This window comes from Babylonia areolata, chromosome 23 (assembly GCF_041734735.1).
Source record: "Babylonia areolata isolate BAREFJ2019XMU chromosome 23, ASM4173473v1, whole genome shotgun sequence".
NCBI lineage: Eukaryota > Metazoa > Mollusca > Gastropoda > Neogastropoda > Buccinidae > Babylonia > Babylonia areolata.
This window is the reverse complement of record NC_134898.1, coordinates 47,410,939-47,420,487: the sequence shown is the minus strand read 5'-3', so window position 1 is coordinate 47,420,487 and position 9,549 is coordinate 47,410,939.

The window sequence follows — 9,549 nt, the reverse complement described above, 5'->3', positions numbered from 1 at the left end:
GTCTCTATCTTAACACCCCCACTTGATCGCAAAAATTATGTCACACGCACACATACTCAAGAATACTTAATATAATAATACGACATCTTTGGTGGTATTTAATCCCAATGATCAGTATTTTCAGTTTGTGTAACTGTAACTTTGTTCCAGTAACATGATTCATTTATACCCTTTTTTACTGACATAATTTAACCAAAAATTGAGATTTTGTAGCAGGTTTGGTTATGACATCTGCCAGCATTTCAGAAGTAGGACAATATTTCAGTTCAATTTTCTTCTTGTTCAAAATGTCTCTAACGAAGTGATAGCGAGTGTCAGTGTGTTTTGATCTTTGTCTACTGACAGGATTGTTTACCAAAGCGATTGTTCCCTGGTTGTCTTCTAGAATCAAAGCTGGACCATAACTATTCTTTCAGTCAATGTCCTCTAGTAACTGTCTGAGATACAAACTCTCCTGAACAGTGGCTGAAAGAGCAATATATTCTGCCTCACAAGTGGACAAGACTACGGTTGGCTGTTTTCTGGATTTCCAAGAAATGAGAGGTCCCGTCTTGGACAGGGAAAAACAGTATCCAGTAGTGCTGCGTCTGTCTTCAGAGGATGACTCCCAGTCAGCATCACTATAGCCTATCAATGACAAGCTTTCATCATTTTTTTCTGAAAATCAGTCCATACCCACAGTACCTTTCAAATACCTCAGTACATGTTTCACAGCAACCCAATGAGAAGTTAAAGGTTTTGATAAATGTTGTGACAGTTTGGTGACAATCCAACTGATGTCAGGCCTGGTATAAATCATGATGTAAATCAAAATACCCGCAATTTCACGGTATTATTTTTACTATCAATTGGATCATCATTCTCACTGTTCTCAATTCTTTGTTCACAAGGATGTAGATCTTGGCTTACAATCAGTCATGCCAAATTTCTCCAACATTTTTTAATGTATTTTTTCTGGCTCATCTTTGCATACCCTCACCCTGTTCAAAATCCATAACCAGAAAGTAAGAGAGATTACCAAGATCTTTCATCCAGAATCTGTCTTTGAAAATCTGTTTGTTCTCAGACAACAACTTGTGACTGTTTGCACCCACTATCAGGTCACCAACCCTCACAACAATGACAACCATTTTGTCTTTATCATGTTTTGTGTAGACACATTGGTCAGTCGGACTCTGGACAGATTTGTTTTGCACCAAATGTCTGTGAAGCATGTTATTCCAGTTTCTGCCAGACTGTTTCAGGCCATATAATGATTTGTTTAGCTTATAAACAAGTTTCTCTCCATTTTTTGATTGAGTTTGAAAACCCTCTGGTTGTTCTATGTAAATTTCACAATCAGTTGGCGCGTTTAGATACGCACTCTTTACATCCATTTGGTGCAGAACTAAATCATACTGTACAGTAAGCTGCATCACTGTACGAATAGAAGTTAGATTTGCAGTTGGTGCAAATGTGTCAGTGTAATCAATGCCTGCAACCTGACTGTACCTTTTTGTTACAAACCTAGCTTTTTAGAGATTTGACCCATCACCTCTTTTTTTTTTTTTTTTTACAGTATATACCCAGCGTCCCCCCACTGTTTTTCTGCCCTCTGGAAGGGTGGTCAGTGTGAATGTCTCGTTCTCTTCCAAAGATTTGATTTCTTCTTTCATTGCATCTTTCCAAAGAACAGACTCAGGGGATTTAATAGCTTCAATGTAAGATTGCGGAAAAGCCGCAAATTTATAACAGTAGTCTGTGTTCATCATGACTTGATCATCATCATCATCAAGTTTTGTTTCATAATCTGCCAAATGAACTCGAGGCTTTCGTTCCCTGGTGGGATACCTCCGTTCGGTAGAAAGTATTTTCTCATCTGACATGCAATCTGACCTCCCTTGAGTAGGTGGAATTTATGTCTTCTTATCAAGTGTACTGGGTTTATTACTAATCATCATTACGCTTCAACATCAAATCATCCATGTCAAGACATCTTTCTGTCTGTGTTTTCTGATCAGTCAAACATGTTGTCAGCGGATTTTTCTTTGTCACAGATGTTGATGTGGGTTTCTTTGTCATAAATTCTACTCTTCTGTATCGTTCCATCTTATTTGTCTCTGGAAAGTACACCAAGTATGCTGGGCTATCTCTGTCATAACCCACAAAGACACCCTTTTTGCACCTGTCATCAAGTTTCTGTTTGCTTTCAGTGTAAGCAAAACACTCACACCCAAAAGTTCTCATGTTGGACACATTTGGAGTGTGTCCAGTCAGGGCAGAGTAAGATGTCTGATTGATACGTTTGCAATAACATCTGTTGCGTATGTATGCAGCTGTCATGACTGCGTACGGCCACAGCTCCTTTGGGAGCTCAGCCTGAATGAGAAAACAACGACCCATTTCAAACAGGGTCTGCCAGTATCTCTCAGCTGTGCCACTCTGATGTGGTGAATAAGGCGCAGATTTTTCATGTTTTATTCTGTTCTTTCTGAGAAGTGAAACATATGCCTCAGAACAAAATTCTGTGCATTATGTGACCCCATTGATTTTACTTTGCCAAAAGGAGCAGAATCGGCCAGAAATTTTTCAGTTGCTACAAATGCATCACTCTTTTTCTTCAAGAAATATACAAACACTGTTCCTGAATAATCATCAGTGAAACTCATAGCGTATCTGAAATCTCCTTTTGAAGATGGGGTAATGGGCCCTGCAAGATCAGTATGGACTAACTGAAATGGTGCAGTCGAGCGAGTCTGTCGTGGCCCCTTGTTTCTGTCATTTGTCATTTTGCCACACATACACACATCACACTCATCAGGTTTGTTTGTCTTGTCCATCACTGTCATGCCCTCAACAACCTTTTCAAGTTTTAAAACATCATTAAAATTGCAGTGACCCAAAATTTCGTGCCAACCTTTCAAATCGTTTGCATAATTCATGTGATCAGTTTCAACATTTTTGTCAAAAGTTTGCAGATAATACAAATTGCCATGTTTTTCAATGTTGAATTTTGTGCCATCTTGATAGACAATTCCAGCTGTGTCTGGTTGGAAAGAAATCTTAACGCCCTGTTCAGTGGCTGCTTGGACTGAAAATGTTTTCTGTGGGTATAATGGTAAATACAAAGCATTTTTGAGTGAAGCTGGAACATATCTACCATTCTTGTCCATGATTGTTACATTCACATCTCCTCTCTTCAATGCTATATTGTTTTGCCTTTCCCCATTTGCAAGTTCTGTGTAATGTTTCTCAGGAACAAAGTTTTCATCAAATCGAACAAATTTGGACACATCGTTGAAAATATGAGCGGTTGCACCACAATCAACCAAGAGTTTGTCTCTCTTCATCTGAGAATTATCGCTACAGCAAGTAAAAGCAAAAGAAAGATTATCTTCAGACAATTCAGACACTTCATTGATTTTATCACTGTTTATACCCTTACGACGACACGAACTGTCAGTGTGATTGTTCATGCGAAATGACTACGCCACAAGCTTCCCTTCCATTTCTTTTCATTACAGTTTTTCGCAATATGACCAGGGAGTTTGCACTTGAAACAGATCACGTCTTTTCCATCTCGATCCCGCCTGTGACTTGGTTCAGGTCTGGACGCAGATTTCAGCAGTGAATCATCGCCCGAAGCAGATCTTGAGCGCTCCGTGTCTTCAAAAGTTCGTAAAGACACTTTGAACTCTGTGAAAGTTTGTTTCTTTTCATCTTTGAGTAACAACAGCAACGAAAGATTGAAACGAATCAGATCAACATTTCAATGCCATTGCAATCAGCAGAATATCATTCACCGTTTCATCAACATTTTTCAAAGCAGCAGCAGCAGTTTCTGCACGAATGATATGATCTGTTACTGTTTCGTCTGACCGTTTCACGAGCGAGGTAAGTTCAGTATAAAGTGCTATCACACGTGGAGTGCCTTTTCCTGCATAGTGTTCACGTAAGATTTTCAAGGCTTTTCTTCCGTCATCAACAGCATCTCTCATTATAAGAGATAAACTTCTATCATCAAGAAATTGAATTAATTCGGCGAAGGCTTCTTCATTTTTGCTCTCATCGACTTCTTCATCGTCGTCTGCTAGGATTCCTTCTTTGAGTTTCTGCAGCTTCATGTAACCGATAAATTCAAGTTCCCAATTGTTCGTATTTACGTTCGTCCCCATCGAAAACAAGTCTCGAATATCTACCCGTACTGGGCCCATAACCTGTTGACAATAACATGATGGAGGAAAATACTCAAGCTGCCTAACAAAACGTTACTTTCTCACAGCATAACAGAAATCACGTCCATTTCTCTTGGACCGTTGGCGAAGAAACAAGGTGGCGCCACCGGTATATATTCCGGTACAAAGACAACATTAACAAGGGACATAATTCTAGGATCATCATTCATATGTCTCTATCTTAACAATTCTAACACATGAAACAGATAGTAGAACAATTCCCAATGGCTCACCCACTACACTATCTCTGTTTGTCACACGTACGCGCGCGGACACACACACACACACACACACACACACACACACACACACACACACACACACACGTACACGCACGCACTCATACAGCAGCACACTGACATACCACGTACACCATACACACCCACTCACCAAGCAGTGGCAACAGTAGATCAATACAAGATGACACTGTCTCCGTGGTTTCTTTCCCCCTCGTGTCTCCATAGTGACCGCTGCCAGGCGTCCAGAACGGCAGATGGCTCTCAGCCTTAGGACCTGAAGAAGAGGAACAATTGGAAGAACATTAACAAGAAGAAAAGCAGGAACACGAACAAGAAGAAACAGACCAAGAACCAGTACCAGTGAGTGCTTGCTCGTTGCCCTTTTTATATTTTATTTTTTTAAAATAATTATTATTTATTTATTTACTTACTTATTTATGTGCGCTTATCTATTATTTATTCACCTTTTTTTTCTTCTCAAGGCCTGACTAAGCGCGTTGGGTTACGCTGCTGGTCAGGCATCTGCTTGGCAGATGTGGTGTAGTGTATATGGATTTGTCCGAACACAGGGACGCCTCCTTGCGCTATTGAAACTGAAACCAGTACCAGCAGTAGCAGTAGCAGTAGCAGCAGCAGAAGAAGAACCAGAACCAACAGCAGTACCAAAACCAGTTCCAGAAGAAGATGATGATGATGAAGAAGAAGAAACAATTTATACCGTGGCCATTGGTGGTATCCATAATGTTAAGAACAGGTCGGTTTTACAGGTGTACCGAGAAAGACTGCAGGTAACACCTGGCGTTCTGTCCTGTGGGCAGTTTTTTTGTTGGAGTCGACTGAGTACTTATGCTGGATCGTGACAAAAATTGCTGCATTTAGTAGGTCAATGATATACTTTACCTTTTAGGACGTGTTGTTTTTGTGCTTGGGCCATGACGTGCATTTATAATATGAAACGTTCAGTTATACCCAACGTTCAATCTGTTCTTCTTTTCATTGGTTTATTGTCAGTGCACCATCATGTGATTTAGACACACATGCTTTCAATCATTTCAGCGCGTGCGCACACATGCATACACACACACACACACACACACACACACACACACACACACACTCTCTCTCTCTCTCTCTCTCTCTCTCTTGTTTTATTTTATTTTAGTTTTTTATTTTTTATTTTTTTATCTTTTTTATAATAATATTGATCATAACCATCCACTGAAAAGATGTCAGACTTACATGGAAATACCGTGCGGTTTGGCCAAGCCAACGGGACAAGAATTGCTCACTTAAATGTCTACCATTTGTATAACAAAATACCCGATATATGTTTACTTTTGAATGGACCCCCTATCATCCACGTGCTTGGACTCAGTGAAACGCGTCTTGACTCCCGAATAACAAACGAAATGCTGTCGATCCCCAACTATGACATAATCCGTCGGGATGCAGTCAGCCATGGTGAAACTGGACTTGCAATCTATATACACAATAGTATATCCCAATATGTCAAAAGGAGAACTGATTTAGAGAACACAATGGTTGAGTGCATCTGGATTGAAATGAAATATTGTATGTCACCCCCCATTCTTCTTGGATACCTATACAGAAACCCTGCATCGCCATATACCTGGCTTGATGACTTTGTGCATATGATGGATCAAGTTAACGCTTGTAACCGCAACACCTTACTGCTTGGTGACTTTAACTATGACCTATTAAAACCCCAACCAGCCTGGCAGTCAACCATCACACTTTTTGGCTTACACCAATTGATAAAAAATCCTACTAGAGTTACGTCCACTTCCTCTACCCTGTTGGATCACATATACACTAATAACGAACACTCGATAACCGATATGAACGTGTTAGACAAGAGCATCAGTGACCATTCTGTTATCGTTTGCACTTTGCTATATAAACCCCCCAAATCACCAAGCAAAGGTCATACAACTATGTACTATAGATCTTTCAAGAACTTCGACAAAATTGTTTTTTTTCCACGATCTCAGCTTAGCACCGTTCGATAATGTCTTGAAGTCCTCTGACCCAACCGAAGCTCTAGATACTTTTTATGACATACTGCTCTCTATAATAGATAAGCATGCGCCATTTCGGAGGAAAAGAGTTAAATGTCCCCATCTTCCCGGCTGGCTCACACCCGAAATCTCAGAAGCAATGGATAAACGCGATAGCCTTAAACGCGAAACAAAGAAAAAAGAGAAAGAAAATTTAGAACATTTACCAGAGTCTATTAAAAGACAAAAACAACGCGAAAAAGAAAAAAAGAAAGCAGACTACAAAAAACAAAGAAACAAAGTAACAGATCTCATTCGTGCTTCAAAACAAGCACACTTCAACAAATTGTTAACAACCAACAGAGATACTTCCTCCCTGTGGCAAGCAATTAATGAAATTACTAACAAGTCTCGTGTTAAAATTCAAAAACACTACACATGGTCGCCTGATGAATTTAACAATCATTTCCTAAACATAGCTGAGTCAACAAAATCTAACGAAACACTGTCCGCGGAAAATTATAATGTGCCATCCTCTCTTTTAATGTTCTGTAACAGCAGAATAGAACGAGAAGATTCCTTCAAGATACCTCCTCTTGCAGTCCATGAAGTTGGTGCTCTCATTTCCAGTCTAAGAAACAAAAAATCAATAGGACCTGATGGTATTAATGCTTCTCTATTAAAACTCGCTCTCCCTTACATCGTTGTCCCCCTTACATTCATATACAACTTGTGCATCGAACAGGGTATGATTCCCCCTGCTCTTAAGTCAGCGAAAGTTATTCCATTACCGAAGTCAAAAGACACGTCTGATCTGAACAACTTTAGACCTATTTCGCTTCTGTCAGTATTGTCGAAACCACTCGAAAGACATGTTCATAAACATCTTATGCAATATCTGGAAAAACATAAACTTTTCCATCCTTTGCAGTCAGGTTTCCGACATCGTCACTCATGTCAAACAGCGTTAGTCCATCTGTGTGATTCATGGTTGTCTGGCATCAACCGCAGTGAAATCATAGGCGCTGTTTTTCTTGACTTACAGAAAGCTTTTGATCTCGTTGACCACAAAATATTACTCACAAAACTGTCATTGTATCTCAGAGACCCCACTACGCTGTCCTTTTTCGAATCATTCCTTACCGACAGAACACAACATGTGTTCACCAATGGTAGATTCTCTTCTACGGGAGCAATAAAAAGTGGAGTTCCTCAAGGATCAGTTTTAGGGCCACTTCTATTCTGCATATTTATCAATGATCTTCCTTTGTCTTTATCAGACTCCAGAATCTCGTGTGCCCTTTTTGCAGATGACACTTCCCTTCATTCCAGTGCTGCCAACGTTGCCTCAGTTCAGAATTCTCTTCAAACGGGCTTAAATGATGTTTCTAAATGGTGCAAATCCAACTGTATGACACTTCATCCCCAAAAAACAAAGAGTATGATTATCACGTCAAGACAAAAGCACCAAGAAAATCCCCTTGTTCTCACCCTGAATGTCGATGATACCTCCATAGATCAAGTTCGCGAGCACCGCGTCTTGGGAGTCATAATTGATGAAGAACTGAAATGGCAAGCTCACATTGATTCTGTCTGTAAAAGGTTGGCACGCAGTCTGTTCTTACTCAATCAGCTCAGACCTTACATAAACAGTGAAGCTCGCAAAATGTTCTTCCACGCTCACTGTCTTTCTCACGTCAACTATGCATCTGTTGTCTGGAGCTGTGCTGCAGATGTTCATCTTAAGAAACTAAATTCTCTCCACAAGAGAGCAGCCAGATTAATTCTACCAGATCACTCACTGTCAACGTTAGAAAAGCAAGCCAGATTAAATATCCTTCCACTTCAAAACCAACTAGAATTCAACAAAGCATTACTCATGTACAAAACACACAATAACTTAGCACCGCAATATCTCCAACACCTGCTCACACGAGCCTCATGCCGATACGGCTCTAACAAATACATTTTGCCACGTACCCGAATTGATTTGTTCAAAACTAGTTTTGCATTTTCGGGTGCATCACTGTGGAACTCCCTTCCTTTGCACATACAAACGGGCAGTTCTCTTCCTATGTTCAAATCAAGTCTGCATAAACATCTTCACCCCTTCCAACAGTAAATAACTCTGATCTTTGAATTACTGTAGGCAGTAACAAAGGGGTCAGTTATGTCTTATTTATTGTATCAGTCATTGTTGCTATTGTTGTTGTTCTTTCCTTGCTTTCTCATTTCATCGTGTTTTGTTTTGCTCTTTTTTTTTCTTTCTTTTTTTTTCTTTTTTCTTTTTTTTTTTTTCCCCCCTCTCGTTCTATTTCTTATGCATGCATAATCTATTCATTTCGTTCTATCATAATCGTGACAAGTGTTCAAGTAATATTGGTGATGGTGGTAGTCACTGTAGTGTGCTGCACTTGCCAACATAGATTTCAGAGACAGTAACAATACTGTACCTTTTAAACACCCGGATGTTTCTGGAACTTCTATATTGATGACATCTCTCTCTCTCTCTCTCTCTCTCTCTCTCTCTCTCTCACTCTCTCACTCTCTGTGAATCACTGTCCTATCCATCTGTCAATCTTAGTGTGTGTGTGTGTGTGTGGGTGGGGGGGGGGGGGGGAGTGAGGGGGTGCTGTCAGTGTGTGTGTGTGCGTGTGTGTGTATGTATGTGTGTGCGCTCGCACGCGAGCGTCAGTGTGTGTATGCATGTGTGTGCACGGATGTGGGTGTGTGTGGGGGGGCGGGGGGGGGGGGGTTCTTCATTATGTATACAATTCTGCATGAAAACCTTTTCCTTTCATTTATGTGTGTGCTATTTGTACTAGATGTAGATTAGCAAGGACAGATTGGAAGAATAGGCAATGCCTAAAATCTTAATCCTTGAATAAAAAACGTTTTGAGTTCTGAGTTCTGAGTTCTCTCTCTCTCTTTCTCATTCATACACGAACAGACATACAGACACACAGACACACAGACACACACACACACACACACACACACACACACACACACACACACACACACACACTCACTCACTCACTCACTCACATACACACACTCTTCCTATGTGTCACACGC